The 7,623-nt window shown below is 48.4% G+C and overlaps 1 protein-coding gene across 4 annotated transcripts in view; it reads right to left on the reverse strand.

The window, feature by feature from the left end:
• The window catches only part of FAM168A (family with sequence similarity 168 member A), a 127,719-nt gene extending 120,263 nt beyond the window's left edge, over positions 1 to 7,456 (reverse strand). For 2 of the 4 annotated variants that reach the window (XM_058833554.1, XM_058833392.1), the window contains exon 1: positions 7,299 to 7,456. The gene's annotated coding sequence lies outside the window, so the exon portion shown is untranslated. The remainder of the gene's footprint in view (positions 1 to 7,298) is intronic. The other 2 variants (XM_058833474.1, XM_058833628.1) reach the window with 2 other exon arrangements.
• Positions 7,457 to 7,623: the final 167 nt, after the last annotated feature.

The raw sequence follows: 7,623 nt of genomic DNA on the forward strand, positions 1-7,623 counted from the left end.
AAGGGACCTTAAAGATCATTGAATTCCATCCAGTGCCATGGGCAGGGACACCTTCCACTATCCCAGGTTGCTCCAAGCCCCATCCAACCTGGCCTGGAAAAATTCCAGGGATCCAGGGGCAGCCACAGCTGCTCTGGGCACCCTGTGCCAGGGCCTGCCCACCCCTGCAGCCAAGAATTGCTTCCTAAAAGACCTAAGATATTGGAAAAGCTTTTAACCAAATTGCTTAAGCGCTCAGTGCCAGCTTCCTGAGCAGGCTGGCACCTCTGAGACTGGAAGATTTTAAGGAAAAATTAGAAATACATTCGTTAAGGATGCTCTTGGGATACTTTAGCTTGCCTCGAGGAGGTGAATGGACTGGAAAGTCTCCCAAGGCCTCTACCAGCTCTACATTCCAGTATGGAATGATGCCCCAGAAGCCCTGGATGTTTAACCACCGAGTCCTCCACGAGTCCTCCACTATTTGAGAGACCCCAAGGGCTCATTTGCAATATTTTTGAGAATGAAGAAGAAAATTTGGAAGACAAACATTTCTGACGCAGCTACATCAGGAAAGAGCAAAATGACTCAAGTAAACACCAATCCATTTGCCAGACATGAGCTCTGGACAAAGTAAGGGAAAACTGAATCAGACTCGATCAGGACTTAAAAAGAACAGGAGCAAAATTAGTGACAGTCAAGTCAATGTTATGGAAAATAGGCCTTGTCAAGCAAGGCTGACTTCATCCTCCGAGGAGATGCATGGTGATAAAGGTAAGTGCTGCAATGTAACAGGCAATCTTTTGAGGATGACATCCCAATTAAAAAATTACCACTCTATGTGTCAACAAAGCAGCCGAGCAGATTCAGAGTTGGCCAACACACAGATGACTAAAAGCAGCCACCCATGGAAAATCACCAGCAAAGTGAGCTGCAGTGGGGTTCTGCTGGGCTTCATCCAGAGCCCAGAACCATTCCAGAGGTCTGCTGCAGACCTGGAATCTAGGGAACAAACTGGGAAAGCCAGAGCCCCTCGAACGGAACCTGCCCAGCACTTCCCAGGCAATGCCCTGAGTTTGACTGGTCCACAACCAAAGACCATTTGGTTGTGGAATTAACAGTTCCCTCCAAAGGGAAAAGTTGTTGAGAATCACAGGACCTCTGCATTTAGACAATAATTGGCTTTTGGAAGTAATAGTTAGACACTAATTTAAATTAAACACCTTGGACACTTGCAGGGATGAGGCAGCCACCACCTCCCTGGGAAATCAGCTGTGCCACTGTTTTACCACCCATCCTGTAAAAACTTGTTCCTTCTCTCCTTGCCCAGTTCTGCCACACTTGGTGGAGATGTCCCACACCTCCTGGAATCACCCAGGAACCCACCCTGTCCCTGGCACCTGCTCCAGCAGCAGCACAGCTTCCCTGGAAAGCAAAACCACGTGGGCAAGATGCTCCTGGGCTGTTCCGCCGTGTTTGCTTTTCCAAGGGCTCAAATTTAAAGATTGTAAAACAATTCTTATACAAAGAAGTATTTTCCTGTGCTCCCAAATCCATATTAAAAAACTCAGCTATCCAAGAAAGTTCAAGAGCTGGATTTGGATGCTACAGTAAAGAAAAAGAACCCAGGCCTCCAGTTTATGGCACTGCATTTTAAGGCTTGAAAGCTTCTGTTGTGAACCTAAGTCAAGTCAAGAGCAAACTGGAAAATATGTGGAATGCCATCATTTTGTAAAAGCCATTAAAAGTCTCATTAGGTGACACCATACACAGAAAACTGAAGAAAATTATTTGCAGAATAAACTACTGCAGAATCAAATGTTTATACAGGGACCTATTCCAAAGTAATTGCATTTTAAATGCTCACGAGCTTCATACAGAATAATTTTCAGCAGGGAAAAGCCCTTAGAACTTGCCTGCCCATACAGGCATGACAATTATCCAGGGTAAAAATGTCATCAGGAACTGCAATGAATGACCTTACTTTGTCCATCAAACTGGCAGGAGAAGGTAGAATCAGGGAATTGTTAAGAGTGAAAAAGAGCTCAAGGATCGTGGAGTCCCCCAGCACTGCCAAGGCCACCACCACCCATGTCCCCAAGTGCCACATTGACGTGGCTTTTCACTCTGTCCCTGGATGGGGGCTGCACCCCTGCCCTGGGCAGCCCATGGGACTGTGGGGACTCCTAGGACCTTGTTTAAAATAACCACAAAAATCCCCCTGCCCATTAAAAAGCGAGTTATTACTGCCTGTAAATGCGAGTATAAAGAACTGAATGGAAAAGGGGGAAAAAGAAGACGGTGCTCAAAACTTCTCCCCAGTCCTCAGGATGCATTTCCAGACTCAGAATGGTAAAACCCACTCGTTACCAAGTTTAGGGAGCTGGTATCTAACAGCAGAGAAAGCAGAAGCCCAAGCACTGGGCTTTAATTTGTGGCAGATAAAGAGCCTGATGCCATAAAAGAGCCAAATCTTTTTTATTAAGTTCTACAGCAAATTAGAAGGAAAAACTCTGTGGACCCCAAGATGTTATGGTCTATTTTAACTTTTGCTGCAGTCTGCAATCTTCATCCATTTTATCAAAGAATTAGACATGCCTAGCAGGCACGATGGCATCTATTTTATTTTTTTTTTTGCCAGTTTAGTACTTTTCCTCTCATAAAATACTCTAAGCTTGTCTCCAATAATCCTCCCAAATCTCTAACCCTTGCTGAGACAAGGAAGGCAGAAACGACCAGCCTACAAATACACTTCAGCTTTAATCTTCCTATTGAGAAAATTCTTGTACTAAGGCCACGAAAAACCCCAGTTTTCTGCTCTGACTTTTCATTTTTCCACTCTCCAGTCTTCCACATGACTGTTTCAGCCAAGGAGAGGAAGGAGAGGCAGGGTAAAGCACAAGCAAACACAAACCAGAGGAGGGGAATGTGGTTTTTTTCAGCTTTTATAAATCCTATGACGATAATCTCCTAAATGGTTTGCTGGGGAGCGTCAGCAGGCCCACATTTTTCCCTCCCAGAAAGCACACTCACTTGAAATTCCTGTGCAGTGCTCAGGATTTTCAGCACATCCATAGTAAACAAAACCCAGAGGAGCTCTGGAAAAATTATCCAAGTCCCACTCACACTCTAAAAAATCTGTGCATCTCTGTCATCATCAACAGAAGCTCATTCCCTACGTGGTTCTTAGAGAGCTCCCACAAAATTCAGATCTGCAAGTGCTGGATATACCTTAAAAGCTGGCTCTTCACTGCCTGGGATCTTAGTTCCAGGTCTGGGATTCCTGCTTCAGACGCCCATGCCACACCTGCCCCTCAGCAAAACAAAATCCTGGAAATTCCCAACTGCTGCTTCCCATTCAAGCTAACAAATAAATAAACATAAAATCCCACCTCAAGATTATCCACCCAACAAAGAACTGATAAATCAGAGCACGAAACAAAGATCACAGACGTGCTTTTATACTGATTTCATTCTCTCTCTCTGCCCAGGAGGGCAGGTAGGAAGTGCAATCACATCCTTACTTTCTCCAAAAATAAGGTTTACACAAATTTTACTGGGAAAACATTCCCCTCTGTGAAGATGGAAAAGCCCAGGCATAGGTGCCCAGAGAAGCTGTGGCTGCCCCTGGATCCCTGGCAGTGCTCAAGGCCAGGTTGGACGGGGCTTGGAGCAGCCTGTGATGGTGAGAGGTGTCCCTGCTATGGCAGGGGTGGCACTGGATGAGCTTTAAGGTCATTCCCAACCCAAATCCTTCTGGGATTCCATGAATTTGCATAAATAAACACAGCCCTGCCACTGACATTCTTCCCTCATATTCAGGGATATAAATGTTTTTGATACAAAAATAGGAACAAAGTGATTCAGTTGACTGGAAGGAACAAGGTGACACAATTGAAACAGCTCTGGAGAATTGTCCAACTGGTATTTGAGTCACATGCAAATAATCATTTCAGAAAATGCATTTATATTTAAATGCTGACTGATTAAGAATCAGTTTTTTTTTTTTAATTCAGAGACTTAAAAGACCATCAACAGGTAAAAAACCAGACCGATGGATTTTATTTCTTGTCACTAAAACACAAATCTTCATCTGTTCACTGGAGGGATGCACGGCACGAGAATCCAGCAGCATCCAAAGGGACCAAGGGACTGGAATTTGGCAATGACAGGAGCCATTTCCTACTCGCTCATTTTGGATGGAACACTCCTATGGACTGAACAGGAGAACTTAGGGGTTTTAAGCAGCAAAACTGATGAGGAAGATGAGGGCACAGGCACGTCAGCGAGCACGAGGGAGCTAATTTGGGACAGAAGCAGGGAGAGGAATGGCCCGGCACACGGAGAGACTTGAGGAATTGCAGAGGAAACAGAAAGTACACGGAGCACTTGTGCTGCGGAAAGGGAAACCGGGGGCCTCTGCAGATACCATCAGGCCCCAAAGGCAGGGCTGGAAGACAAATGGAGATCATAATCCGCACCGAAGGGAAGAGCGAGCTTGCGCAGGAAGATATAAAAGTTGCGTTTCCCTTTTGACAGCCTCGACAACTGCTTTCCAGAGAGCCGGGAAGCCGCTCCGAGTTGCTGGCTGGAAACAAGCAGGGTTTGAGGAGAAAGGTCTGAACCACCTCTGCCCCAGCAATGGCAGCAGAACACCTGGATTGAGAGCCAGCTGGAATTCTGTTCCCACCACCGCTCTCCCAGCGGTGACATCCCAGCGGCGAATGTCCCACTTCCCTGGAAGGGGGAGCGCTGCCAATCCCACGCCTTGGAGAACTTCCCAAAAGCAGGCACTTCCCTGGATTCCACACACACCTCCCTGCCTGAAGCGGCTGCGTTTGCACCTCCGTGTCCAAGCTGGGCTCTGCCAGGCAGATCGGATAATTCAATCTAGCCCCAATTCAATTATCATTTTAATTACGCTTTCAGCGCAGGTACTGAAGGCCTTTCACAGAACTGCTGCTCCACAGCATTCTCACTCTGCTAAGAAATGTTTCCAGCAGCAGCTCTCTGCCCTGTTCTTCCCCGGTATCCCTGCGGTGGGTTACGGACCTTGGGGAGCAGGAAAACTTTAATGCAGGTTTTAAAAGCCCCGGGTAGTTCACCTACTGCAATGCAGGCTCACCGTGGAGTTTGACAGATGAGTATCAACCCAGATCAGAAAGCATCTCCACGAACGCTGTCCCTAAATTACTGCATCCCCGTTATTCCATGCACATTTTTTTTGCAATTTAGGTTTCTCACTCCAAGGAATATTTTCTGAACAAACTCCAAACATATTTTGCTTCCAGCACCTTTGTTCCAGAGGATACATATCTACCTGTCCAAAAAAGTGTGTCTTCACTGACAGCCAGGAATTTTAATCGGCTGAAGAATATACCCCAAACCCCCCAGATCTGGACAGTAATATCTGTAACACATATCCCACCTTCCCTAAAATAAAGCACGGGATTTGGGAGAGAAAGCTTCCTTCTAAAAACGTCAACATTTGCTTTGGTAAATAAAAAGTTGGGATGCATAACGAGGTAAGTTGGTATTTGCAACTTACAGAACAAAAGTTAATCAGATTTAATATAAATTTAATGCAAAATACACAATGCTGGCTGATATCAGTCCTTTTAATAACTGCGTGTGTATAACAAGAATAAATACACAGATGGGTTGTTGTTTGGGTTTGTTTTTTTTTAAATAGAGTCAACCATAAGGGTCAAGAGAATCCATGAAACAGTTAAAACTCAGAATCAGAAAGGACTGAAAAAAAAAAGAAAATAAGCATTTGGCCTCTTCATACTAATTTCCTTTTTCTTTACATTGCTCAACATCGCTCCTCAATTTGAGTTCTAATCAACAACCACTTCACAGCTCACATTTTATGAAATAATGCAGTTGATGCAATCAAGTCCAGCAAAATGTTTCCCTAAAGATGTTTCCATCATCCACATTCCTTTAAAAACACACACACACACACACAAAAAAAAGGCTCTGACTTCCTCCATCACTATTTAACAGCAAAAACACTGCACTGCATCTTAAATCATATTTTGATTAAAACAGAAATAGAATCTTTCTGGGGTTTCTTTCTGCTTAGCACAACATGTCTTTGTCCAGGAGAGGGGGAAAAAATACCCTCAACCTGCTCATTTTTCTGCACTTGACAATAATGAGCACCAAATAAATAAAATTCAACCCAGGGAAATACAAACCATAACCCAAAAGCTCATCACGATGTGCAGCGGGGGGGAAAAATACCCCCCAAACCCAACCCGATAGAAAATTTCTTTCTGCTAATGAATATTTATTTCATTTCCATACTTCCAGGCTCCTCTGCTTTCTATAAAGGACTGAAACCAAGCTCCTTTTTGGCATTATTCACCCACAATATAGCGATGGACTTCACTGCCCTGAACACCACAATGCCAACAACAGAGCATGCAAGCAATCATTACCAAAAAGAAATTAAAAAAAAAAAAAAAAAAACAGGAGGTGATGGGGTGGAAAATAATCCACATTTTCATAAAAACGACCGGAATACGCATTTTATCCAGGCAGAAAAATCTTAACGCCGCCTTGCATTTGCCAACCTGGATGTCCCTGCTTTCATTCCTGTGGATGCTGCGCGCCGACATCCCCCCGCTCAGCAAACCCTTTAACCATTTTCTATCCATTTAAAAAGCATTTCTTCCCCCAGGAGGGCTGCGGGACAGGGCTGAGGGCTCGGCTCGGCCCTTGCCGTCGCACGGAGTTGCCGGCGGGCTCGTCAATATTCCCGGCATCTCTCCCGCCGGCCCCACGTGCCCCTCGGGATATTCTGGGGGGGTTCGCCCATCCCTGGGGGGCACCCCCAGCCCGGGCATCCCGGCCCCTCTTCCCGGGGACGAGCGTGAGCCTGGCCTGGGGGAACAGCCCCTGGAAGGGCAACAGGCTCTGATGGGGGGGACACACACAGCCCCTGGGAACTGGGGACGGCGGGCTTGGGGGGCAACAGGCTGGGGGGGACAGCCCGGTGCGGGGACGACAGGCTGCTCTGGGGGGGACACAGCCAGGGAGGGGGGCACACAACACGGGGAGCAGAGCCCCGGCTCTGCAGGCTCCCAGGGGACACGGGGACCGGAGCGCCGGGGGGGACACGGGCTCCGCTCTGCGCTCCCCCCGCCCCGGGGCTGGGGGGATGCTCCCCCCTCCGCCCCCTCCCTGTGCGCTCCGGGGCTCGGGGGCTGCCCCCGGCCGCCCCCCTCCATCACAGCGGTGCCCCCGCGCCGCCACCCCTTTCCCGCCGCTGTCACCCGGGGGTGTCCCCCCTTCCCCTCCCCTGCCCTTACCTGCGGCTGCTCGGGCGGCGGCGGCCCCTGTGCCGGTACAGCAGCTCTCCCTCTCCCTCTCCTCCTCCTCTTCCCGCTGCTCCCGCAGCCGCCAGCCGGGAATGGGGGGGGGTAGGGGGGGCAGTACCACCAGCGGGACCGTTACAGCCGCCGCCGCCGCGGGGACTACAGCTCCCGGCATGCCCCGCGCGCAGCCGCCGCGGCCCGTCGCTGGCCGCCTCTCGCGAAGGATCAGGGGTAGTGTAGTCCGCGCGGCAGGCGGGGGAAGGACACAAGGCGACAGGCCCCGGACTGCCGCGGGGCATGCTGGGAGGTGTAGTACGGC

The sequence above is a fragment of the Poecile atricapillus genome, chromosome 1 (genome assembly GCF_030490865.1).
Source record: "Poecile atricapillus isolate bPoeAtr1 chromosome 1, bPoeAtr1.hap1, whole genome shotgun sequence".
NCBI lineage: Eukaryota > Metazoa > Chordata > Aves > Passeriformes > Paridae > Poecile > Poecile atricapillus.